The sequence below is a fragment of the Triturus cristatus genome, chromosome 5_2 (assembly GCF_964204655.1).
Source record: "Triturus cristatus chromosome 5_2, aTriCri1.1, whole genome shotgun sequence".
Classification (NCBI taxonomy): domain Eukaryota; kingdom Metazoa; phylum Chordata; class Amphibia; order Caudata; family Salamandridae; genus Triturus; species Triturus cristatus.
Window position 1 is genome coordinate 190,095,848 of NC_140588.1, and position 27,627 is coordinate 190,123,474.

Sequence of the window (27,627 nt, forward strand, 5' to 3'; positions counted from 1 at the left end):
ATATGTCAATATAATTTAAAGCAATTCAAAACAGCAGATACAAAGATAGACTGTTTAAAGTCATCATAAGCAAATCAAATGAATTTCAGTGTCACCTAAACGAAAATTTGCTAACATGCTACACTAAGGAGCTGTAAGAATAAAGGGAACTGGAACAGAAGGTGTCAGCACTATAAAGTCTAAAAGATGGAAGGAAATAAAGATTCTGTCAAGTAAGAGAGAATGTATTTGTCAGGAGGTTAACTTTTCGAGCAGGAGCAAAATAGTGCATCAAGAGAGTGGAAAGGAGCATCGGCTCTCGAGTGAGTGAGAGAGATGGTCAGAATCCACCTGGTTCAGATATGCACAATTAAAACATACAATTCTCAACAGTTTGCTACACTCCCCTTCTCAGGGTGCGCTAGCCAATCAGAATCACACATTCACGATAAAATGTTAGCGGTCTTCTCTCCAGGCATCACAAAGTGGAAGTTTTCAGCTGCAAGGCCTTCAAGAGATATGTCGTAACAGGATGATACATGGCGTCAGTTTGTCCCATGCACATGCGTAGAAATTCACTGTTCACTCTCTATGAAACACATCCTGTTAATGTATTCTCACAGAAACCAAACATTTACAATATTTCATTAGCACAAACTACTGTAGCTAGGCTCCTGAAATGAGAGAAAGAGAGACAGGATCACAGCAGCCAAATATGCATTTTCAATGTTAGCATGAGTTATTTAAACTGAGATCTGCATTTATTATGACTAACGTGAACATCTCTAATCATTGTCAATTTAATGTGAATACATATTAACTAAAATCAGTCTTAACATGAACATAACACTTTGAGTACATATATATATATATATGATGTGCAGATTAGTATATGAGTTAAGCAAAACAAAAAAATGATGACATATTGTCACCGAGAACATCATTTTCCATGTAGTGCTGACTTCTAGCACGGATGTTGTGTGATTGTTGCCCATGCCTGGCTTCATGTATTACCACTTCTCTGTAGGTACACAGAGCTTGGTTTGAGGCTTCATTTAAGAATCTGGTGCCCCACGTGTGATACTGTGTCCAATATATTTGCAAACATAATGTTTCATGTAGGTACCACATAAACACTCGTCCACAGGGCCTGGTCATGGGGGGAGGTGGCATGTTGAAGATTGTAGCAGTGAGGAAAACACAAGTGAGACTGTGGCCATTGAGGGAGGTGACAGTCCACTTACCAAGGGGTTTGAGGATACACCATTACTATACAGGGAGCTGGAAGCTGCTGTTAGGCAAGTTCTGCTTTTGTAGTGCATCACACTCTGAGGGGCACCCTCCCTACAAACACCCAGCCATTTCGCCTAAAACCAATTATTAATCAAGCAAACCCACAGCCACAGGAGAGTGGTTTCTCAGCAACTTTATCAGTAGGAGAGACGACCAGCAAAGACTGCTTCTGTTGAACATCACTATTAAGGTATTTATATTTTGCACTGGCTTTGATACAGTACCCTCCTCAATTTTCTTCCTTTTTAAGGAGAATTCCCTTGATTCTTGTTCCTCCCTGCTTTAGACCCTTCTCCCATTATGCTGACTTATTTCCACTCGTGATCCACTGAAACTATCCTTGGTGGTTCCCTCTTATTGAATACACTGACTTGCACTTGTGCCAGCTAACAATCATTCTGCAGAGAGATTTATTACAATTTATTTGAGGTTGCTCCTGGGGATACAGATTATCAGCAGCAGTGCATTCTGAATCGGGCGTCGGAGAAGAAGGCCATCTGAACGCAGAGCTCTGCGCTGCATTGGGGGATTTGTTTCCTTGCCCAGGGTTGGTGAGGATGTTTCTATCCCGCATGAGAGGATAAACCAATGGCAAGCATTGGAGGTGAGAGGGTGCCCTTTTTCAACATATTTGGCTGCCTGCAGTCATGCTTTTCGTACTATGCCGCCTGCTCCTGCATTCTGTGAGAGGACCTGCAGCAATTTTGAGAGATTTCCTCAAAGTGTCCTGGGGGTTGGTGTGACATGAGCGAGCCCTTGCATTGCATCTTTTATGGGATCTTTGATTGAAAAGATAGTGTGTGTTCCTTTTGTTCAAGGATAATGTGACTTGGATATTAAAACTTTGCTATTTTATTTATTTTTCTTAATTTTCCTAATTTTTGTTTTCAAATTTTGCTGCTTTCGAACTCATATTGAATTGCGACTTCTTAATTTGTGTTTTTGCTATTCAGACCTGTCAGTGAATTCCTTTGTGCTGTAACTTTCTATGAGCAGATCCAGAAAGCTGAAACTCTCTAAAAAACCAACAAAACTTTCCAAGTCTGTGTCTTAAAAACTTTTATTGTTCAGTTCTTCAAGATGGCTGCACAGGATTCAAGCAACATACCACATTCTGCCATTCCTAGACCTTCCACTTCATCCTCGTCCTCTTTAAAGTCTTTGAGTGTCTTCTCTGCAAGTAAGAGACTTTAGCATGAACTTCCTTCACCAGTGAAGTCCTCGTCAACCATCTCTCTAGGATTTTTACTTGAAGAAATACGAGTGTTGTGACCTTTTAATGAAGAAACTAATAAACGCATTCAACATTTAGATGCCAACTGGTCCGTTATGGAGGCCAAAGTTTTTACTGTTGAGCAGAGAGTTAATGACAACATCCAAGATTAAACAAATAAAATTCCTTCCCTGGAGAAAGAGATATCTCTCATAAAATATCAGTCAGAGGATTTGAAAGATAGAAGTCGACAAAATTGCCTGCATATATATGGTCTGTCAGAAGGTCTTGAGGGGAAGGATTCCATTTCTTTTTTCGCTTCTTGGTTACCACAATTTTTGGATATGCCGCCATCTACATCATTGAATATTTAAAGGGCTCACAGACTTGGGCAATGTCCATCAGATACATCCAATATCACTAAACCTAGGGGAGTCTTTATTTATTTATAGAACTCACTGCCCTCTTGTGAGTTCTCAAGGCTGCAAAGTAAAAAATAAATCTACTCTAGTCAAGAAAAAAGACTTTTGTCTCCCAAGCTGTTTCCAAAGCTACTGCTAAAAGAGTAAACTAATTCTTAGAACTCCACCCTGCACTTTGTTCTTTAGGGGCACAATATGGTTTATTTCATCCCTGTTCCTTCAAAGTGACATATCAAATAAAACTATAATGTATGAAGATCCCAATAATCTCAGGAAATGTCTCCAGTCTCAGTGGATTGATACAATGGGTACCCCTGGACCTTCACGGCATTGCTACCTATAATCATAGCTCTTTAATATTTGCCTGTCTTTTTTCCTTGGATTTTAGGACTCAGCGGACTTATTTACATCGTCATTATTTGTTATTTCTCTCTCATGACAATATTTTTGCATGTTAAATCTGTCCCTTTTTCAGTTTTATTTTATTCCTAAAATTAGTTTGGCTTTTATGCTTGTGCCAGTCTTTCCCCTAATTTGTCATTTTGCTCCATCAGTGGAGTGGTTTGTTCCCTGGATGTGCTGTCTTCAATCTGTGTTGTCACCATTCCAATTCCTTTGTAATCAACTTATTATGGTGTAGTCTTTCAGTAATTGCTTGTTCGATATCTACTGCCTATATATTTTCTGTCTTATTTCCCTTCTGTTTTGTTCTTTTGATCTTCTTTTTACTCCTTTTTTTCTGTACTTCTTCTTTTAGTAATTCATTTTCCTCTGATATATTTCCTTATTGGAGTATTTTGTTTCCTCTTGTTGTGCATGTATTTCTTTTTCAAAGACCAATCACAAATGTTATGTTTGCATACTAGGTTATAATTCAATGCATATTATACAATGCAAAAAAGCTTTAAAAAATCCCATAAAAAGACAGAGAGTTTTATCCCATCTTGCTAAGTATCATCCTTATATAGTTCTAGTTCAAGAAGCTCACCCTACAGAAAATGAAGCTTTAAAACTTAAATGTGGTTGAATGGGTTCTGGTTTGATGTCCCATTCACTGAATACATTTTTTTGAGCTGTTATGTAGCAAAAAGTTTGATATTTCTGTACTATCCCAAGAAACAGATTTTGAAGGCAGATTAATTATTTTCGATTCATTAGTAATAAGATCCCGATAACAGTGGTTAATGTTTATGGTCCTACACAAGTTGATTATAAATTTTGGACTGATATCCCCCAAAAATGTCTTCATTATATTGATCCCAATTTCATTTTAGGAGGAGATTGTAATCTTATTATGGACGAATTTCTTGACCGACAGTCTTCAGTTACATTTGTGCCTCACAAAATGCATTTTTGGCTTGGTTACAATTTTGGCGGACAGGGTTACTCCGCCACAGTCAGCCACAAATGTGACAGATATCAAGTCCACCGTATTACAAGTCCATTATATTCTATGGAACTTGTAATACGGCGGACAGGATCTCTGTCATGTTTGTGACAGAGTATACCATCCACCAAGATCACAATCAGGCCCTGTATTCTACTACATCCCATAGAGCTCTGCTTGATTCTTGGAGATTATGCAACCCCGCATCCAGAGAATACACAATTTACTCTACTGTTCATTGATCACTCACTAGTTTAGATCACATATTTCTGAGCAAACAATTATCACAATGCCTTATAGATACTAGTATTGGTCTCATTTTACTTTAGGATCATGCCCCAATGATTGCGGATTTGGGCTAGGTACCTGTTACCACTAAAACAAACAGATGAAGATTTAACAATTATTTTATTAAAAGATACACAATTTTCTTCTTCTTTTGTATTCTTTGCATCTTAAATTTTTGAGATTCATAATGATCCCGATATTTCCCCACATCTCTTATGGGATACATTTAAAGCAGCAGGCTAAGATTTCAACATAATCATAACTTTATTACTATCACAAAGATCTCAAAAAGTACATCACAACCAAATACATACAAGCATAAATTATAGACAGCAAAATGTTATGTTATGTTATGTTAAGCTCTTTTATAAAGCGCACAGCTGCCCCAACGAAGGGGCGTCCCGGCGCTAGCAACAGTATCCAGAGGAGGGAAGATGAGATTAAGCCATAGGGAAGAGAACGGTCTTGATAGCTTTGCGGAATGAAGTCAAACAGTCCAGACTGCGGATTGTCAACGGCAAGGAGTTCCAAAGCTTGGGTGCCAAGAGACGGAAAGACTTGCCCCCAGCTCTCGATCTCTTAACTCTGGGGATTGAAGCCAGCATCAATTCAGAAGAGCGCAGCGTACGATTGGGGATGTAGGGGGTGATCAGGTCAGACAGGATCTCGGGGGTAGCAAAATTAAGAATTTTGAAGGTGAGACAGAGGGATTTGTATTCAATTCTTTTGGAGATCGGTAGCCAATGAAGGCGTCGAATAGCCCCTGCTCCTGAGCATGATCTCGAAAGGCCAAGGATGGCGCGAGCTGCAGAATTTTGAGTACGCTGAAGACGGTTAAGTTCCGCTTTATTAGCCCCTAGCAGCAGAGAATTGGCATAGTCTAGTCTTGAAAGAATGGTGGCTTGGATTATAAATTGGAGTGTAGCCGAATCAAAAAAGCGGAGCGTAGGTCTTAAGGCACGTAGAAGACCAAAACAGGTGCCAGCTATTTTTTTGGTATGCTCTTGAAAGCTTAAGGTCGAGTCGAACAGAAACCCGAGGTTCTTCACCACCAGTTTAGGGGGGGGGCAGGTCCCAGGGATGGAGGCCACCAATGGGAGTTCCAGAGCTCCCTGTTCCTGCCTACCAGAAGAAACTCTGATTTGCTGGCATTGAGCTGGAGACAGTTCTCTGTCAGCCAGCCCGCAATAGCTTCAAGGCCTATCTGGAAATGAGAGGCATCGTGAACAAGATCATCTGAGAGAGCTACCATAAGCTGGGTGTCATCTGCATAAGAAACCATGGAAAGACCATGGTGGAGTGCGACTGCGGCTAAAGGTTGAACATAAAGGTTAAACAAAGCCAGGCGAAGCGCCGAGCCCTGTGGGACCCCCTGCTCAATGGGTTTAATGGAGGAAGCAAAAGGGGGGGCAAAAACTTGAACAGATCTGTCAGTCAAGAAGGAGCGAAACCATTCAAGAGCGGCATCTTTTATCTCGGCGTAGGAGAATCTGATGAGAGATGGTGCCAAATGCGGCACTCAGGTCAAGTAGTACGAGTGCCGCTGTTTGGCCTTTGTCAAGGATGGAGCGTAAGTTTTCGCTCACAGCTAAGTGGGCGGTTTCAGTGCTGTAGCCCGCACAAAATCCGTTTTGGGATTGATCTAGAATCTTATTTTTGTTTAATGATTATGAAAAGGCCAAATAGTAAAGCATTCTATAAAAACACTTAAAAATGCCATGTGAGAATAAAAGCCATAGAAAAATACATATCATCTGTATTAAAATATATATTATTAAAAAAGCTACAATATAAAAATTAATATACAATGCACTTTGAGCATCTGTTTGATAGAGCTAACAGTAATTTTGCTAGGCCAAAGACCACTACTCTACTGTTATCTGTACTAAAGATTCTAAGAACGTCTAGATAGTGGCCAGGTCCGATGAGCCTACACAAGGGCATAATCCACTTGCCCCTCAAGTTCTTGTAGTACGGACAAAAGAATAACAGATGGAGTATGGATTTGAGGCTTCTTTTGCAAGCTGGACATTTACCATCAGAAGATACATTGCTTCTCCACATGCATCAAAACAATTTGGTTGTAAGGGTCTTATATCTGAATTGGAGGAACAGTTTCCGTGCAAGAGGTGGAAAAATGTTATCGATAATTTCATCAAAGAGCAGGACGGGTATGAAATCATAAACTCTAGAGTAAGTGAGCCCATAGAATTTGGCACACCCATCACCTGAATATATTCCCAATAAATAGATTTTACCCTACTCTTTGTAATCAAACATAGTTCTTCTGGTCTTGACCAATAATCCTCCAACCCCAATTTACTTAATAATTCCCTCAAGTCGCAAAACAAGGGGATTGTGCTTATCTTGGGCCATGTCATAAGATCCCTAATTACCACCCAATAGGAAGCAAGCTCCTCAATCGTCCATAGGCGATGCCAGAACAATAAATGCTTGCAGTCCAGCTTGTGAACACATTTTTTGGGGGCCAAATCAAGAAAAATAGGAGCCAGGGGAGTGCTGGCTGGTAAATTGTGAAGTGATCTTATAAAGTGATGTTCAGTGGTGGAGGGACAATCAGTGTCCCCACTGCCCCAGAGTTCTGCTCCATAAATAACTGCTCCTGGGGCTTTAGGATATGATATTTCTAGTGCTGGAGCCACTTTGCCGGACACAGTACTTCTATGGATCTCATTTACGTGCGCAGTCTGTTGGATTAAGGATAGGTGTACTTTCTCTAGATGAGGAGCCCAACAAAAATTTGGGGTTAAACGAATCCCCAAATAATCAAAAACAGAAACTAATTCAATAGTACGGTCCCCTACATACATACGTCTCTTCGAATGTTTCGAAGTACCCTTGGAAAATATCATATACTTCGGCCAAGGTTGCATAAATAAATATATTTCTCGAGGAAAAGATGCATAAGAACAAGAGCATAAAGCATTACTGTCTTCTATTAAAACTTTAGAGTACCAATTCTAAAATTGCCCTAAAAAAGGTGATTAAAGCCAAATTACATTTTAATTAAATCTCTACAAAAATGGCTCATCAATATTACTCAAACTCAGTGATGGATACTAAGGGGGTAATAATAAGGTTGGGAAATTATTACCTTATTATATCAAATTTAGAAAACAGTGATCCAATATGGAATTGGTGTATGATTCTAGAGGTGTTGCATTATTTAAAGATTAGGACATTTTACAGAAATTAGTGGAATTCTACACTGACCTTTATATATCGGAGACCACATCTCAGCCATCTCATATTGAGTCCTGTCTACAACAAATTCCAAAACCAGATGTTACTCATCTTGACTTGTCTATTCTAGAAACAGATATTTCTCCACAAGAAACACTTAGAAGCATAATTACAAGCCCATATCGCCACAGGAACGGCACTTTAGGGATGTTCCTGTGGCAATATGGGCTCCGCCTTATTGACAAGGCAGTGTTAGGCCACTTAACGTGGCTTAATGCTGCCTTGCGAATAAGGCCCCCTTTCACGCTATACTTAGCCCTGTGTTTAGGAAGTGGCGGAGCGTGGCGTTGAGCCAAGTTGGCTATCGCCGCGCTCCACCACTTCCTTGTATATATGCCCATTAGTACGCTCTCTCTCCTAACAAAAAAGGCAAAACATTTGGCCCTGATGTTTTAAAAGGTGTATGCAACAAAAAATCGTCACGACATACAAGCATTGGACAAACATTTCTGACACTCAGTGGCCTCCCCTCTCACCAACTGTAAAAGCCATAGTATTCCCAAAATTTGCCCCATATTCATTTGGCTCTGATGGTTTTACGATGGAATTCTTTCTTCACTTTTCCAATCTACTGCTACCTAAATTGATACAAGTATTATATTTATAATTTTCTCTTTATCAAGTATGTTCCGAGAGGCTACCATTTGCCTTATTCCAAAAGGGGGTAAAGATCTCAAATTGTGTAAGAATTATCACCCGATTTCGCTTGTCAATTTAATTATAAGATTTTTGCTAAAGTATTAGTGATGCGATTAGACCCTCTTTTACCACAATTAACTGTAAAAGAACAAGCTGGGTTTATAAAAGGTAGATTGGATTCAGACAAAAGACGTCTATCCTTTGATATTTTGAGTAAGCCCTCCCTTGTTAAGTACCCTCTAGCAGCCATAACAATTGATACTGAGAAAACATTTGATAGAATACATTTGAGAGGCTTTCTTCAATCTTTAAACTGGCTTGGCTTAAAATGATTTAGTTGAATTCTTAATTATACACTTCTTCTAAAGCCTCGGTTCTGGTCAATGGCCAAACTTCCCCTTCTTTTACTCTACAGTGGGGTGTTCGTCTAGGTTGTCCTTTATCACAGTTATTATTAATCTTGCCACTTGAAACCTTTCTTTCTCATATCTGACACAACCCATTGATTTTGGGTTTTTGTTATGGAGATCAACAGTTGAAACTAGCTGCAGATGCAGACGATATTCTCTTTTTAATTTCTGATCTGGATACTATAACAGCCCTCCTTAAGAACATATAATCTTTTTCATCAATATCTGTATATAAAATAAATCCAGAGGAATCTGAAATTCTACCCCACAATAAATCCTGTTTTAAAAATGATTTTACCTCATCCGGATTTCAATGATATTCCTTCAAAATGAAATACCTAGGACTCTTTAAGAAAGGTTTGAGTAAAATTGAATCTTTATTAACCTCCTGGAAACCCGGTTTTTATCCTGGTGGGGCAGTTTAAACTCGATTAAAATGATGTTTTCCCCTATATTATTATATATTTTCTCCATGATAGTGGCTCATGTTTCTAGTTTAAAAAAAAAAAAAAATTGTTTGTTAGGTTTTTAGGCAAAACAGAACAAAAGCCAAGCCAGGCACAAAACCTACAAATAATGCTAACCCTTTGTGGTCATCACGTCACAATCCTACTCAATGCATTATGCCTATATCCCAGAAACCAGAGAGCCATAGCCCTGATGACTATATCACTTGTAAAAGCCAGTAGACAAGAAGTCAGTATACCTCCTTATTAGATCTCAACTTCGTATGGCCTCGAAGGAGCGTGATTCATTGTCTATGAACTAGGGCCTAGACTGACAAGGTTCTATGTGGATTCCTTGATGTTTTGCCCAGTCTCTCCGGATTTTGAAATACTTACAGGAGCACTTTCCAGCCTGATATATCGGGTGTTCCAGGCCCATACAGAAATCCATACCATTTGCTCATCCCTCCCAAGGCAGGGCCTCCACATTCTCTCATGCCTTTTTAATGTCTCGCTTGGCCATGAGCAATCCCAACCAGAGCAATGCCCTCTGACATCTATTACCCTCCACATTATTTGCAATATGTAATAGGACCAGTTTCATCTCCCTGAGGATCCTCCAGCCCAACACCGTCCCTAGGGTGCCAAGCATGTCCTCCCAGGAATGCGATGGAATGGGACAGCTCCAAAAGGTGTATCAGATCTCCATTATCATCATTGCAGTGCAGGCAGTTCTCCAAGCCTATCAGTCCCATATGGAATAGTCGTGTCCTAGTAAGGTAAGTTCGGTGTAGTATTTTAAGTTGGACAAGACATAACTGAGTGGCCACCACTGCATCTCTTGGGGCTACTGCTGCCTCCCTCCAATTCTTGTCCTCAATCTGACCCAGATCTCAGGACCATGCCTCCCTCACCATCATCATCGGGTCTGGCAGTTGGTGTGACAATGTTTGATAGTGACCTGAAAACTTGTGTGTTTTAATGTCAGTAGGCAAGATTTTAGCCTCCAGGGGTGAATAGGCTGTGATTTATGTGTCTTTGGGCAAATAGGGGTTGAGAGTGTGTTGGAGATATTGAAAGAACTGAGAGCAATGCATTTGGTATTCTGTCTGTAGCTTTGAGAAAGGCTTAAGGGACCTATTTGTGAGAACGTTTCCCAGTGTCATGATACCGATCCCGTCTGGCGAATCTACAATGTGCCGATACCTGGGGAAGTCTGGTCTCCCTCCATAGTGGAGTCTCTAACGTCAGCCCATCCAACGGCTTTCGTGCCCTCCTTTGATATGGTCAATACCTAGTTTTTTTTAAAAAAAGATTGATGGTATCCTCTCCAAATTTTTATGGGGCAAAATGAAATCTAGGGTATAATTATTTAAACTAAAAAAATATGCATTAGAGGGTAGAGTTAATTTTGCAGGTTTTCGTTATCATAAAACAATTTTTGTGACAAGCATCTCTGTGGCTTCATAGACATTCTTCTCCATTTTCCCCATTGTGGCTTTAGGTGGCTCTGCCTTTTCACTTTTCAGGAGGTTCTTTCCTCTACATCTCTTTCTTGTCCTGTGGCTTCTCCACTTTTTAAACATACTTGCATGTTACTAAAAACTTCTACTTATCCTGGCGAAGCTTCTGTAGAAAATGTTATGCACTCCCCCTATGGTAAGAGAATTGATTAAATATAATTATAAACCATTATACTGGAAGTCGTGGAGGAAGAGAAATATTGTTTGTGCTGTTGATCTGTTTGAAGATAATACCCCAATTTCATTCCCACAATATCAGCAGTCCTATATTTGCCCTAACTCCTTCCAGACCTAGTTTTCCCTTTTGATAAATATAGTATTAGATGTTTTTTTGTTTAAATGAGACAAATCCTGTGATTTCCAAAGATCCTAATGTGTCATGTGTCTAACTTCAAATCCAAAAGCCTCTACGATTTATAAATATCTCTCCCCAGTTAATTCTATTAGAGTCAAGTCTAAAACAGAACTCCTTTGGGAGGCAGATTTAGGTTTTACATGGCCAACTCTGTTTTGAAATAAAATCTGGGAAAAAGTTCATAAGACCTCTAGAACTGCCAACACAAACCCTGTTTTTTATTTCTTAACAGATTATACATCACTCCTTCCTTTTTGACTACCTTTTCTCGCACGATGGATGCTAATTGTGGGTCCGGTGGTTATCCTAATAGTGATTTAATGCATATGTTATTCTGGTGTACACATAATCTATCTTTTTAGCTCAAGGTCTGGAATCAAATTATTGCAATCTTCCACATTCAATGTCTGTCCAAAATTGTTACTATTTTTCTTGATAGCCTAATTGATGCTAATGAGGCTCCTGTTCTTTCTAAAAATAGACTGATGGATATGTTAATATATGTTGCCTTTCAACAAATTACTGTTATTTGGAAATGTTCTTCAAAGATTAGTCATAAAGCTTGGTGTATAGCATATGCTCTCATCATAGATTGGATAGCACCTTGATGTCATCTAGTGGTTATACAATTAACAGCGATTTATTTTGGTTACAACTTCAGACAGCAATGCTAAACAAATACCTAGTAATAATTGTATGTTATCAGAGAATTTTAAACCACCTTGAACTCTCAAATCATGAATTAGATAGCTTTGTTGTTCAGATTATTTATCAATATACTGATAGATTATATTTTAACCACTTCATTCATGGTCTTCATTTGCATTACTGTTTTAGGTATGTATTATCTGCATAGTCCTTAAAACTAATTATTGTACTCTTTTTGCTCCCCTTCTTTCCGGTTTCTTTCCCCACATTTACTTATTTAAAAAAGTATTTTAATGGCTTTTTGTATATTTGCTCGAGGTATTCAGTAGTTTAGCCTTTATGTACATACTTTACTACCCTTTGATTGTCTCCATTCATATGAAATATGTGCTCTTTACTCTTTACAATAAAAAATAAGATTTACTACTTTTCTGATTTTTATTAAAGCCTATTTGAACTTATGAACTTTGGAAGATCTATCCTGAATTAATACCTGTCTTTGTGTGGTGTATATTTTATGTGACATAATTAATATATAATAACTACGTGCAGTTTTGAAAGGTGTGCAGGCATACATCAGTTTATGATTAGGATCACATGAGTGTTCCAAAAGAGATGCCCTGCGCAAAGGTAAGCACTAGTGCTTAGCACCAAGAAGAATGCTTTCTGATAATAACTGTTCACCTAATTGTGACTATTTTAGACCTTAGGTGCCTCATTATGATGCTGGGCCTGTTGGAGGTGGTCAGACCACTGCTCTACTGTCAGAAGCGGTCGCTCTGACCGCCGTATTACGATGCATTTGTATACAAGGATTTCAAACCTCTGTGGTCCTTCTGACTCTGCCAGGAAATTATGACTGCAGTGGTGTCGGAAAGAACCAATGGAGCCAGTTGGAGAGCGGACCGCCTTACTAACCACCGGGCCAATTACGACGCGCTTTTCCATCAAGCTGTTTGTGATGGTTCAACCACCTCATTAAAGGTGGCGGCAACAGAGGCAGTGGCGGCTGCCGCAAACAAAGGGTGGTGAGGCAGGTGGAGGGATGGTGGAAGGGGGGGCGTGGGGGTGAGGGGTAGCATGGTGGGGTTAATAATAATTATTTTTTTTAATTAACTTACCTTAAGCTGCCGGCCGCCTCCCGCGTCGTGTCTCCATGGTCTTCCTGGTCCCAGCAGACACTGGTACAAACTCCCTGTGCAATCCCCACGGTGCTCTAATAACATCAGGGCCGCGCAGGGATTGGCTTGAGTGGGCTTAAATGACGCTCCACTCAGGACAGGGAGTCTGTGCTGTTTCTCGAGCCCAGCTGTTCAATGCAGCCGGGTTAGAGAAACCCAAGTGCGCATGTGTGTTTGGACGGCCTGAGACGGTCGGCCAAACTCATGTGCACTTGGAAGTGCACATAGCACTTCTCCTCTCCCTCCCATGGCCTAGCCAACCCCTCCCTACACGGTCTGGCTCAGAGCCAGAAAATGAAAAATGAAGCGATGAGAGAACATCATTTTATTGTTCACCTGCTGGCTCTGACCCAGTGAGGCGACCGTTGTGGAGGAGCCGCCCCTGAATGGGGAGATATAAGGACAAAACGTACTTGTACACAGCTTCTCACATCCTGTGCCAACATGGAGCCGATAGCACAAGTCTTGCCGCAGTTGCACCTACTCGATGACGCCCAAATTCAACACCGTTATGGACGCAACTGCTGGTAAGTCTTACATCTACCCCTCTACATAGACTACTCAGCAAATTGATGATCCGCCATGAAAAAGCAGGGGTGTAGCGTGGTCAGCAGGAGTGGGCGGTGTTAGCAACCAATACACAAATAATCACGCAGGTTCATCTTGCCAATAAATGCACATATCATGAGATGCAGGACATGAGCGGGTAGGAGGGGGCAGTGAAAGGAGTGGGCAGTGTCAGTTGTGTTGCAGGGCATGAGACAGTCCATGGCCAGATGATACCCCTCTCAGCACCTGCTTTTTAGACCTATCAGTAGGTCGAAAAAGCAGGTGCTGAGTGGGGTTTCATCTGACTCACCATAATTTCCTCTCACCCTCAGGGTGAGACATAAATTGAACTCTGCAGCAGAACCACTTTCCACTGCTGCAGATCTAACTGGAAAATAGAGAATCATAATAGTGCATTCACAGCCTCCTCGTGTCAAATCTAAAGCATCATCATACTCCTGTGCAATCAAGCCACAGTTGTTGTTGCAATTTCTAATGTAACTGACAACCATTGGCAAATCTAATAGTTCTGGCATGATCAGGTGCAATGTAACTTGTCATATCACCTATATGGATGTTGGGCAATGACAGAACTAGTAACATTCCACACGTTTGGGACACTATGCCAATCCCAGATGTATAGCTTATGTGCTTGTAAGCCACGCCCACGTAAGACACACTCCAAGTTCACTCATCCCACTCAAAGTCCTGTTGTGGAGAACACGAAAAACACAAATTCAACATTCACAACATTATTCTAGTACACCACAACATAGAATACAGAGAGCGTGTGTATGTGTCAGTGTGGACAAGTAAAACATCCCAGGTGAAAATCTTCACACACTTCATATCAACTGACTGAAACCACTCCTAGCCAAATACGTCCCACACAATACATCAACCATGGGTTTGTGATACTACGCACATCGCCCCTGGAGCCACAAGACCGTGGATAAAGTTTAGGCGTGGTATCCCTGGTCCACATATATTCTGTGGGACTTCCGTACACAATATCACAGAATGTATGTTCCCATTACATCTGCATGATGCCCTCTATGTCCACATCACTGGCAATGTACAGACACACTCTCACAAACTCTAAATGTGTGCACATCTTAGAAACTGCAAGACTGATGTGTGCAATAAACAGTGTCACAAAACAGCAACTCCTCATGAATAACATAGCAATCATCTTCTGTGACACCCTCACATTGCTCAAAAGCTAGGCCCTGTTGTGACATCGAACATACATCAGTATGGATGTTTCAGGGAAACAAAAACTAAAACATCTTCACTGCTAAAGCACTGTAGTGGCCCTTTACACATCACCCACATGAAAAATGTAAGTCGGTTAAATAGGATTCCCAAACACCACGGTGTAAAACTTTTGAAGTCAACAATGTGAACACTCCCTGCAGATTTGGGTTCCCCAAACCAGGGGCACTCCTCTAAGGCTATGGGCCAAAGCCACAGTCCATATTGCAACTGCCGCAAAGTCTCTATGTGCACAGGACCTGTGGCATGAGGTATATCAGGGACAAACAATATTGTCACTAAGTGGTATGTACATGTGACAAATGGCTAAGTGCAAGTCCATAAATAAAACACTGCAGCAACAGCAGTTGTCAGACATCTCTTAGAAGTATATGGAAAGAACACACATGAAAATGGTTACATGTGCACCCAAATGACCAATTAGGTATGACAGTCCAACACGTCCATGTGTTGAGAAAGAAAGAACTACTTTGCATATATTACATACACATCAACCCTACATCCTAGGTATTACTGCAAGCCAAAAGATGTTGGCATTGGCCAAGGCAAGCTGCAATACTTACGGCAGCAGATACCACCCAATGCAATGTCTGCACCAAATGGAAATCATCCACATATACACCCATTGAATATTGACCCTCGGACTCTGTAACTCTATAACTTGCCCAAAAGGTCTGACTATACTTACCAGTGCAAAAGGATCAGCCATCATGATGAAACCAACACAACTGTAGTGACACTCCCCAAATCATCCAGTAACAACCATTAGCATCAGTAGCAATGGCAGGACAAAAGTCTACAAAACAAGCAAAGTTTTATTGTAGATAACAAATGTGTGTCTAAAAACAGAGGCCAATGGACAGTCCAACTTTAATTGTGTGGGCCAGCATACTTCTGAGACACAAAACCTGCCTTCCAGAATGCTGCCAGGGATACCTCTCAAGGAAGGGGCATCCAGTGAGCAGTCCAGGCACCTCTGTGATATTACTCAGGTGGGCTGGGGTTGGGAGGGCTGGGTTGGTCATTAAGAGGGTTGGGCTTGGGAGGGTTGGCTTGATCTGTGTGAGGGCTGGTGTAGGGATAGGGAGGGCTGGGTTGGTCTTTGGGAGATCTGTTCTCGGATGGGGAGGGCTGAGTCTAACCATGCAGGGGTTTTTGTATCCCTGAAAGGTAGTGATGGGTCTAGCGAGGGGGGAACATGTGGTTTACTTTTATTTGTTGATTTAGAGCATCTGGGTCATGGTGGGGAGGGGGAGGGCTGTTCCAGGACCTTTCCTTCTTTTCTACTTACCCCCTTTTTGTTTGGCTGGGGTAGTGGTGTGTCTAGGAGGGGTGGCAGGTTGTTTGGTGGTGGCTTGAGAAATGGAAGAGATAGGGAGGAGTGTGCAAACAGCCCTTGGTTTGGGAGGGGGCGGGTAGTTGTGACCGGGAAGAACTCAAGGGCAAATATGGTGCGTTGTTTGGGACACTGAGGAGAAGGTGAGACAAGGGGTGGGGTTATGGAGGTTTTGGAGGTAGAGGTGTGGGGTGTGGCTGTGTGTGTTTGTGTCTGTGTGTCTGATGTATGTTTGGTTGTTAAATGTGTGGGGTCTCTTGCAATATGTGATGTGTATGTGGCTGGTGGTGTGGCTGTGGTGTGGCTGTGGTGTCTGGGTGTGTGATGAGGGTAATGGTTGTGTCTGGTGGTGTGGTGCCTGGCTGTGTGATATTGGTAATGGCTGTGTCTGGTGACATGGTGTCTGCCTGTGTGATGTAGATGGTGGCTTTGTCGAGTGGTGTGGTGTCTGGCTGTGTGATGTGGGTAGTGGCTGTGTCTGGTGGTGGGGTGTCTGGATGTATGTGTGTAGTAGCTGGGTGTGTAGGTGTAGTGCCTTTGTGTATGTTATTGGATGGAGTGGTGAGTGTGATGAGTGCCTGGTGAGTGCTTGTGGGTCGTTTCTGCTTGCTATGTTTCTCTTTGCGTGTGCTGCATGTGGATGTTGAGGTGGATGCATGCTGATGTGTACTTGTGTTTTTGGGAGGTCTGGGAATAGGGATTGTGGATGGGGAAGAGGCAGGATGTGGGGTGGAATGCTGAAATTGGTGGAAGGCTGCCATAAGTCTGGAAGCCAGAGCCTGAAAAGATCTCTGTGGGGCAGACATGTCAGCATGAATGCCTTCCAGGTACGACACCACCTGCGTAAGCTGGAGGATTTGTATCTGGATGGCATTCAGCACTGCAGTCTGACCCACAGAGATCTGCCTCAGAATGTCAGTTGCCTTCACACTCAGGGCAGCAGGGGAGACAGGAGCATCTTAGAGGAGCAGGCTAGCTGGGGAGCAGCAGGGAGGGTGGAGATGGAACGAGGTGGCGGACTTGGATGTTGCTAACAGGGGAAAACCTTGTAGACCCTCACATCATGTATGGAACAGTTGTACATATGGTAGTACAACACATAAGAGTACACATGCCAGCATGTAGGCATCAAATCAGATGGCACCAGTAGTGTTAGCCATCTCATGATACTGTACATTCCCCACTTACCAAGGGGAAGTAGTGTTCAGTGTCTGCATCCAGAGTGCATTGTATGCCATGCCACAAGTAAGTGGTCCATCATTACATGAGACACCATAGTGAGGGAACATCACTCCAGACACAAGGAAGGCAAGTGGCCTGTTTGGGAGCACTGTCACACATGACAGCAAAAGGATAATGTAGGTCATCTGTGACATTATGCAGCCATGTGGCTGTTCAACTCTGGAAATTGGCATTTGACAGGACCCTTAGTTTCTGTTCAACTGGGCAATAGTCTACAGTTATCACCATGCAACTATTACCAGACCTACACATGTAGCAACTCTCCCATTGCAAGAGACATGAGTCACCTTCAAGCTTGATGGGGAAATAGCTGCCTGTAACAAAAGATAGATGGCCATGCAGAATGTTACATTCAGGCCAGTACTCACCCCCTCCTAGCTACTGTTGGGCTTTCAAATGCCCATCAAGATCTGGGTATGCCACTGCCAATATGCAGGCATTTAGGGGGACAGGGTCTGGCACGTGCCCCTTCTGGCTGGTGAAGACAGCCCTAGCTGGACCTCCACAATCTTATGTCTCTTTCTTCCATAGTTTGAAGGTCTGGAAATGGCTGGTATACTAGAGTCTGTCATCTCCTCCCTCTGCCAGGGTGCCTTTGTGTGGGAGTGTACAGACAAATGGATATTGGTGACATAACCTTGCTATGCACCTCAGGTCCTCCCACCTTTTCCTGCAGTGAACACTGCACTGGCGAGAGACCCTCAGGGTCCGCACCTTCTGGTGGGCATTGACCTGTAGATGCAATAGATGAAGAGGCTGAGTAGGCATGCAAGATTTAGGTTATCTGATAGGGTGAGAGAGAGGTTGTAGACAGCTAGCATATCTATTAATCAATAGTCCACACACTACATGTACAAGGCGTACATGCTGAGCAACATAAAGCATTACTATACGCTATTTAAATCATCTGAGGACTACCCTAAATCCTGATTATGCCAATACTGACTAGGCCAGCCCACTGACATCATTTAACCCTGGGCCACACAACATGTGCTCTGAAATGAGTTATCATGTTACACAGCATCCCATTGTGTCCTCCTGAAGGGTACAGTACTAGTCCATCATTGGACAGACACGTGAACAGTCTGGACAAATTACTTTATTCATACAGTCCAAGACATCACTGCTACAATTCCATTGACACAATGTAAAGGTTTGGATCACAATGAAAAGGCTGGTGTCACAGCCCACGGGGTTGGCCGCAGAAAGAACACTGCCTCATAGCGCGTCAGTGCGTTAACCACATGAGGAACTACAAGTCCCTGGAGCCTCGGCACGACGACGTCAATGACGTCATTACGCGCACGAGACAGCGCGTCTTAAGGAAATGCCATGGCGGCGAGAGGCTGCCGCTTACTCTTCCAGAGGGAGTCGTGCGGGAGTCGTGGGCTTGGGATTGGGAGGGTTGGCTTGATCTGTGTGAGGGCTGGTGTAGGGATAGGGAGGGCTGGGTTGGTCTTTGGGAGATCTGTTCTCGGATGGGGAGGGCTGAGTCTAACCATGCAGGGGTTTTTGTATCCCTGAAAGGTAGTGATGGGTCTAGCGAGGGGGGAACATGTGGTTTACTTTTATTTGTTGATTTAGAGCATCTGGGTCATGGTGGGGAGGGGGAGGGCTGTTCCAGGACCTTTCCTTCTTTTCTACTTACCCCCTTTTTGTTTGGCTGGGGTAGTGGTGTGTCTAGGAGGGGTGGCAGGTTGTTTGGTGGTGGCTTGAGAAATGGAAGAGATAGGGAGGAGTGTGCAAACAGCCCTTGGTTTGGGAGGGGGCGGGTAGTTGTGACCGGGAAGAACTCAAGGGCAAATATGGTGCGTTGTTTGGGACACTGAGGAGAAGGTGAGACAAGGGGTGGGGTTATGGAGGTTTTGGAGGTAGAGGTGTGGGGTGTGGCTGTGTGTGTTTGTGTCTGTGTGTCTGATGTATGTTTGGTTGTTAAATGTGTGGGGTCTCTTGCAATATGTGATGTGTATGTGGCTGGTGGTGTGGCTGTGGTGTGGCTGTGGTGTCTGGGTGTGTGATGAGGGTAATGGTTGTGTCTGGTGGTGTGGTGCCTGGCTGTGTGATATTGGTAATGGCTGTGTCTGGTGACATGGTGTCTGCCTGTGTGATGTAGATGGTGGCTTTGTCGAGTGGTGTGGTGTCTGGCTGTGTGATGTGGGTAGTGGCTGTGTCTGGTGGTGGGGTGTCTGGATGTATGTGTGTAGTAGCTGGGTGTGGAGGTGTAGTGCCTTTGTGTATGTTATTGGATGGAGTGGTGAGTGTGATGAGTGCCTGGTGAGTGCTTGTGGGTCGTTTCTGCTTGCTATGTTTCTCTTTGCGTGTGCTGCATGTGGATGTTGAGGTGGATGCATGCTGATGTGTACTTGTGTTTTTGGGAGGTCTGGGAATAGGGATTGTGGATGGGGAAGAGGCAGGATGTGGGGTGGAATGCTGAAATTGGTGGAAGGCTGCCATAAGTCTGGAAGCCAGAGCCTGAAAAGATCTCTGTGGGGCAGACATGTCAGCATGAATGCCTTCCAGGTACGACACCACCTGCGTAAGCTGGAGGATTTGTATCTGGATGGCATTCAGCACTGCAGTCTGACCCACAGAGATCTGCCTCAGAATGTCAGTTGCCTTCACACTCAGGGCAGCAGGGGAGACAGGAGCATCTTAGAGGAGCAGGCTAGCTGGGGAGCAGCAGGGAGGGTGGAGATGGAACGAGGTGGCGGACTTGGATGTTGCTAACAGGGGAAAACCTTGTAGACCCTCACATCATGTATGGAACAGTTGTACATATGGTAGTACAACACATAAGAGTACACATGCCAGCATGTAGGCATCAAATCAGATGGCACCAGTAGTGTTAGCCATCTCATGATACTGTACATTCCCCACTTACCAAGGGGAAGTAGTGTTCAGTGTCTGCATCCAGAGTGCATTGTATGCCATGCCACAAGTAAGTGGTCCATCATTACATGAGACACCATAGTGAGGGAACATCACTCCAGACACAAGGAAGGCAAGTGGCCTGTTTGGGAGCACTGTCACACATGACAGCAAAAGGATAATGTAGGTCATCTGTGACATTATGCAGCCATGTGGCTGTTCAACTCTGGAAATTGGCATTTGACAGGACCCTTAGTTTCTGTTCAACTGGGCAATAGTCTACAGTTATCACCATGCAACTATTACCAGACCTACACATGTAGCAACTCTCCCATTGCAAGAGACATGAGTCACCTTCAAGCTTGATGGGGAAATAGCTGCCTGTAACAAAAGATAGATGGCCATGCAGAATGTTACATTCAGGCCAGTACTCACCCCCTCCTAGCTACTGTTGGGCTTTCAAATGCCCATCAAGATCTGGGTATGCCACTGCCAATATGCAGGCATTTAGGGGGACAGGGTCTGGCACGTGCCCCTTCTGGCTGGTGAAGACAGCCCTAGCTGGACCTCCACAATCTTATGTCTCTTTCTTCCATAGTTTGAAGGTCTGGAAATGGCTGGTATACTAGAGTCTGTCATCTCCTCCCTCTGCCAGGGTGCCTTTGTGTGGGAGTGTACAGACAAATGGATATTGGTGACATAACCTTGCTATGCACCTCAGGTCCTCCCACCTTTTCCTGCAGTGAACACTGCACTGGCGAGAGACCCTCAGGGTCCGCACCTTCTGGTGGGCATTGACCTGTAGATGCAATAGATGAAGAGGCTGAGTAGGCATGCAAGATTTAGGTTATCTGATAGGGTGAGAGAGAGGTTGTAGACAGCTAGCATATCTATTAATCAATAGTCCACACACTACATGTACAAGGCGTACATGCTGAGCAACATAAAGCATTACTATACGCTATTTACATCATCTGAGGACTACCCTAAATCCTGATTATGCCAATACTGACTAGGCCAGCCCACTGACATCATTTAACCCTGGGCCACACAACATGTGCTCTGAAATGAGTTATCATGTTACACAGCATCCCATTGTGTCCTCCTGAAGGGTACAGTACTAGTCCATCATTGGACAGACACGTGAACAGTCTGGACAAATTACTTTATTCATACAGTCCAAGACATCACTGCTACAATTCCATTGACACAATGTAAAGGTTTGGATCACAATGAAAAGGCTGGTGTCACAGCCCACGGGGTTGGCCGCAGAAAGAACACTGCCTCATAGCGCGTCAGTGCGTTAACCACATGAGGAACTACAAGTCCCTGGAGCCTCGGCACGACGACGTCAATGACGTCATTACGCGCACGAGACAGCGCGTCTTAAGGAAATGCCATGGCGGCGAGAGGCTGCCGCTTACTCTTCCAGAGGGAGTCGTGCGGAGAAGACAAGGCTGGTAAGGGTGCTCATGCACCGACTCAACTTCTACTCGCCTTGTGAGTTAACAAGCGCATCCGCTCCACTTCTATGGTGGCGGTGGGGGTCATCCGTTGGCGCTCGAGACGCTCCGTTTGCGGAACCTAATAAAGGTTCTTGGTAGAGCGCCCATTTGTTCCTTGGACCCCCGCTACAAATCCCTCGAGAATCAGGAAAGGAGAAGTCTTGTTTCCTAATGTTAAACAGAGGCTTATCTCTGCGCCTGTATTGTGGAGTAGCAGATGGACTCACGCTAGAAGCGTCTTCTTCCCTGTTGGCGAGCGCTCAGCTGCTCTTGCAGGGAAGACGAATGTTAATCCTTTGTGTGACAAAAATACCCCTTTTGTCTTTCCCTGTTGGCGAGCATTTCAAGCTCTTGCAGGGAAAGAGATTAAGTTGCCTTTCGAGAGGCCGGATGGCCTAAGTACATTTTTTCTATGTATGAGTGACATGATTCGTGCATGGAAGAGCACGGTATTAAAGTCAGTAACAGACAGCTGGATATATACATTAATTGTTCTCATCACTAAGAATTCACGCAGGACAGTGTGATAGCAAGTTTATTTGTTTTGTGACATACAAAGTGATGTCCCCTGGATTGATCAGTTCTACCCAAGACTCACTGGAGAGGCTGACTGCATGATGTACTATTAAGGTCTATGAAAAGTGGGCACTGGTTGTATGCTTCATACTGGCTCTTTTGTATCTGTATTCTCTAGCAGGGGGTATAGCGAGTGAGCAGGAGATCGGCTCTTCCTTCCCCTGTTTCAAACTACAAAAAGGTTCCAATAGGTAGGTAGCCCTATCTTGTAGTTGCACCGCTTTGAGTGGCTTATGTATTGCAAGTATTTACCCTGATATTCTCTCTACAGAATTAAACAACATTTTAACCCGGTGTGTGGCACTGCCAGAATTAGCCGGAGAGATAATTCTTTCTTTTACAGGTATGACATATAAGGAGACAGGCCTTCTTTAGAAAGAATCAAGGCGGGGACCGGAAGACTACATGTAATACTACTGTGTTCTTATAATTGTCTGGTTGTCATTTCAGGTCTCCCTCCCTGCTGTCCCCTTCCTACCCTTCCCCCGCTTGACCACTCCATGGAGTCTGTGTAGACTAAGTCAGACCGTGGTGGTGTCGAGAGGTGGACCATTACATGCAACGTGCGATCCTGAGGATTCCAGGCCACAACAGCTGGCATGCATGTCACTGAGAGCTTCCACTGAGGATCAGTGGACATGTGATTTACTCAAGTGGACATCAGACTACTCCTGCATGTGTTTGTGTGGGAAGTTCTGTCGTCACCGGACACACCGTATGCCATATGTGGCACTGTTTATGGGATGATATCAACATGCCATTGTACATGCTGACTGACTTGTCATTCTTACACAGCTGTTGATGCACTTCTGAACTACTTTTAAGATGTAGCAACTATCTGCAGTGAACATGTTTCACATGAGCAATGTTCCTGTACAATGCTAGCATCACTCATAGGACAGTCATATACCAGACATGTGGGAGTAAGGGGCCTGTCCTAAGGACTACTGTCCATGGACCCATATTGTCGCTGAGTGTCATTACACACAGTGATAATATGGATCCATAGACAGTAGTCCCGGGTCTCGGGATGTCATCACGCACCATACCAACTGTAGTAATACTAGGTGCATTTAGGCCAACACTAATTTAGGCCTCGAAGAGGATCAGAAAATCTATAGGGAGAATACATTATCTCAGCTACAGCCTGGGCCATGGATCATACAACACAACTCATTGTCAGGGTTTGCTCTCTGCAGGCTGAGCATTCTGCTCACACATGACTATCATATTCCCACATATTCAATATCAAACAGTACATCGTGGGACCACACCATGTATGACATGAGCATTGTCGGTCACTTTGAAGGGGTCTGTGAGTTGTTGGTATCTCCCAGACATCAGTTGGGTGAGCCCTCATGAGTGTTGAGTGATATGTTGGACTGTACACATATCTCACATCATCCTCACATGTTACATACAGAAAGTATACACAAGTTAGAGTAGAAGGCCTATACCTTTGTAAGCATATCTACCATTAACTGTATAGCAAATTCATCATAAGCAAGATAACATATAAACATGCATAGATATGTGCATACAAGCATAGTAGGATTGAGGGCTGATTACACATCAATATGATGATGTGAAGTCCGCTAAGCATAGTGCCACATGATATAATTGTCCTATGTAGGGGCCACACTATCTGACTTACAAATCTCTGATGTCAGTCTGGTACCCAGAGCCACATTGTGGCCTTTGGGATTGCATTTCTGTAGCAGAGTACAGACTGTATCAGCAGTACTCACCTGCTCCTCTGGCGAGCCATAGAGTTGGCGTTATAGGGGAAGGATCTCCTTCACCAGGGCCTCCAGCTCCTCTGGAGTGAATGCAGGAGCCCTGCTCCCTGTAGAGCGTGACATGACAGCTCCCAGAGATGGCCAACAGCAGCTGACGATGAGTAGGTGGTGTAAGCAGCAGTGTCTGAAGGCAAGTGATTTGATTTTCAAACTGCAACAAACAAGTATGCCACATAGGCGGTCTTCTGTGTAGACGGCCACAGCCATAGGACCACGGCGGTCACATTACCCAATGTTAGCCTGTGACCGCCGTTGAGGGAGCCGTCTACTGTGTGGTATAAATCAGCCGGCAGTTGGCAAATGAGCATATCCAGTTAACAAGGCCAGGCATTCACATAGGCGGTCTCCTATGTAGATGGACACAGCCCTTGGATTGCAGCGGTCATATATTCCACCGTTAGCCTGTGGAGGAAGCCGCACACCGCATGGTTTAAATCAGCCAGCGGTCAGCGAATGAGCATGTCCCATTAGTGAGGTCAGGCATCTGCCATGTCAGTGTCGAAGACCACGTAGAAAATGATCTTCTATGTGTGTCTCAACCAGGTAAACTATGTTGGAACATGTCACCCATTGTATGTCACCATTCCTCTGCCTATCCCAATACTCAAACGTCATTATTGTACATTACTGTGCATGAATATATGATCACTGCAGTGCAGTGCTTAATTTGTAAAATATGAAGTGCCGGTGCTCACATTTTTTTAGGAGGCCACACCCACTTCCGCGGCTCCGCCCACAACCTCCTGTGGCCCCACCCACTTCCTTTATTGGCTCCAGCCACATCCACAAGCCTAAACACATTAGAGCTACCTCCTCACTTCTTGAGGTCCGTAAGAAGCTAAAGACCTAGTTCTCCACATAAGCACCTCGAGGACCTCACACCTGCACACCTGCCCAAGGGCCTGGATACCCTCTAACATGACACACATGGCCAAAATCAGGAGCGCCGTGACCCGTGCTACTGGGTTTGATGGAAGAGGCGGCACTGGGAGAGAAAACTGCAAAGTAGTCCGAGACGTAACCGAGTAGGTGCCGCACCAGTCACACAACCGCGAGAGAAACAGGTTCGCATCCATTTTGTCCTATGATCACAAATCTGAGAGCAATTCCTCTGTGACTTAAAAATGAAAGAAATAACAGTACTATGATCTTAAAACATTATTGCATCAGTGCACTTTGAATCCCATTTACATGCATGTGGCTTGTTAATTAAAAGCTCAATCAAGCTGAAAAAAACCAGCTTTGAGTTCAGACAGAGCACATATTGGAAAACAAGCCTTGGCATTTTGAAGACATCGGTTCGACTCTAAAGTTAAGGGAAGAAATGTTTGCTGGATGCTTCTAAGTTAAAAGGTCAATGCACAGGTTTGTAATAAACACTGACAAACCCCATAATAGGCAGAGCGTGCGCGCTCATTTATGACCTACAGACAGTTAAATCCAAACCCATCAATTCTGAGAGTATATTGTTTTTATTGTAATATTCATTCTATCTGTATCACTCGGGTTTTCTTCGCCAATGCCACTTAACAGCCAGCTTTCGGAACCACAGAAGTAGGGTCCACAGACAGAAACAAGGTTCTGAACTGTGTAAATCATTGTTGTTCATCTCTGCGCTGCATCTGATCATTGATATACAATCAGAACAATGTAGAACAATCCAAACGTTAAATGAACAAAGGAAATCACGTTACCATTTTTCAATACAAAATCAGTGCTAAGTAAAAGAAGCAGCTGAACTGCAAAGGGGCTTTCTGGCTCCTTTGTGGGAAGGGTGCGGTCCCATAAAAGCACCAGAAAAAGAAGTACAAGAGGCTCAGAGGCACAGCCCTAGTCTACGTTAGTGTCAGAGGTGCCAGTGTTGTGATGGCACCAATGCACGCCACTTGTGGCTGTGTTACTACCAAAGAGGGAATACAGGAGCCATTTTGCTTGCTTCCATTAGGGTCCATGGCACCCTTAAAAACACTAATGCAAGTTGGGCCAGAGTTCTAAGACAGGGAGGGTACAGGGCCCAACAGTTTTAAGGAATTAAATGCCTGGAGGAGGGAGGCTTGGGGTACCATTATCATTAGTGCAGCAGGTGTGGCAGTAAATAGGCCAAGGAGTGTAACAGGCCCAACCGACCCCACTGAAGCTAGCCTTTTGCTAACCCATGACACCCTTGATGTGCCAGTGACCTCCTGAAATGCAGGCATTAACGGTACAATGTTCAAGACAGAAGCCAGAGGAAGATGCCAAACTTAGAGGTGGCGGCGCATAGTAGCTGATGGAGTGAACTTTGCCTTCCAGTGGCCGGATGTGCTGAATGAACCCGAAGCCCTTCAAGGCCCTACGTCAGTTGACTCAATACCCCCCCCCCCCTCTGTCCCTCCAATTATCAACAACCTATACCCCCTTCCTAATAACAGTGTAATGGAAAAGAGGAGTTCAGTGGACGAGTAGAACAGCAAACCACAACAATTGCTTGTCCATAAGTAATCAATCTATGTGTAATTCCTCCCAACCTCAGAACTGACTGGACGATAAAGCCCCATCATCACGTCTATCCACATCAGTGTCTCCAAAAATAGATCATCCATCACCTCTCTCTCTCACTCGATTTACCAACCCAGCCTGTCTCATCTCTAGAAAGTTCTATGCCACACCCACTTGTGTGAAGACTTCTGATGTCCATCGATTTGACCCCTGAGTTTCGGAAGATTATCGCCACCGGAATTACACCATTTTGAATATCAGATTATGTGTTCCCCTCTTTTTTTCTGCTCTGCAATTTTTGGCTTTCACTTCACTGACCCATGGAAGAATAAATATCACGTCAGGTTAGCATACAATCTATGTGCCTGAATAAAAGTTTGGGTGTACGTGTACCCGTCAAAATTAAAAGTTCTTGGATTGCAGGGTCGCACTGCCTTTATGATATACGATAAACATGTTGGTGCTAAAAAACAAAATTACTTTGTCAGGGCAGACGAAACAAAGTGAGACAAGCCTGCAACAATCGCTAAAGTATTCTTTAATCTGTTTCATGATTAACATTATTTGAAAAGCAGGAAAACAATGCATGATGAAAAAAAAATAAGAAAATGCCGAGCATCAAGTGAACCAGCAACACTTACCCTGAGCCAAATTTATGACTATGGGGCAGCCGCAGCTTGTGGGCCTAGGACAGATTGGAGGTTGAAATTCTATACCAAAGGCTTGAGGTCCTAGAATGCCACCAGCTGCACCAAGAAAGTGCAAGCGGTGCGCTTCCAGAAGCATCTGCAACCAATTCGAGCCTCCTCTGGATTCTAGTTTAGTTAAGAGTGACCCCCCTCCCCCGCAGATTTGTAGAACCAAATCCAGCCTGAACCCTGGCCGGCAACACCGAACTAACGGCCGCTACGCCATTAACATATCAGTCAGAATAGTCCGATTTGATTTGAG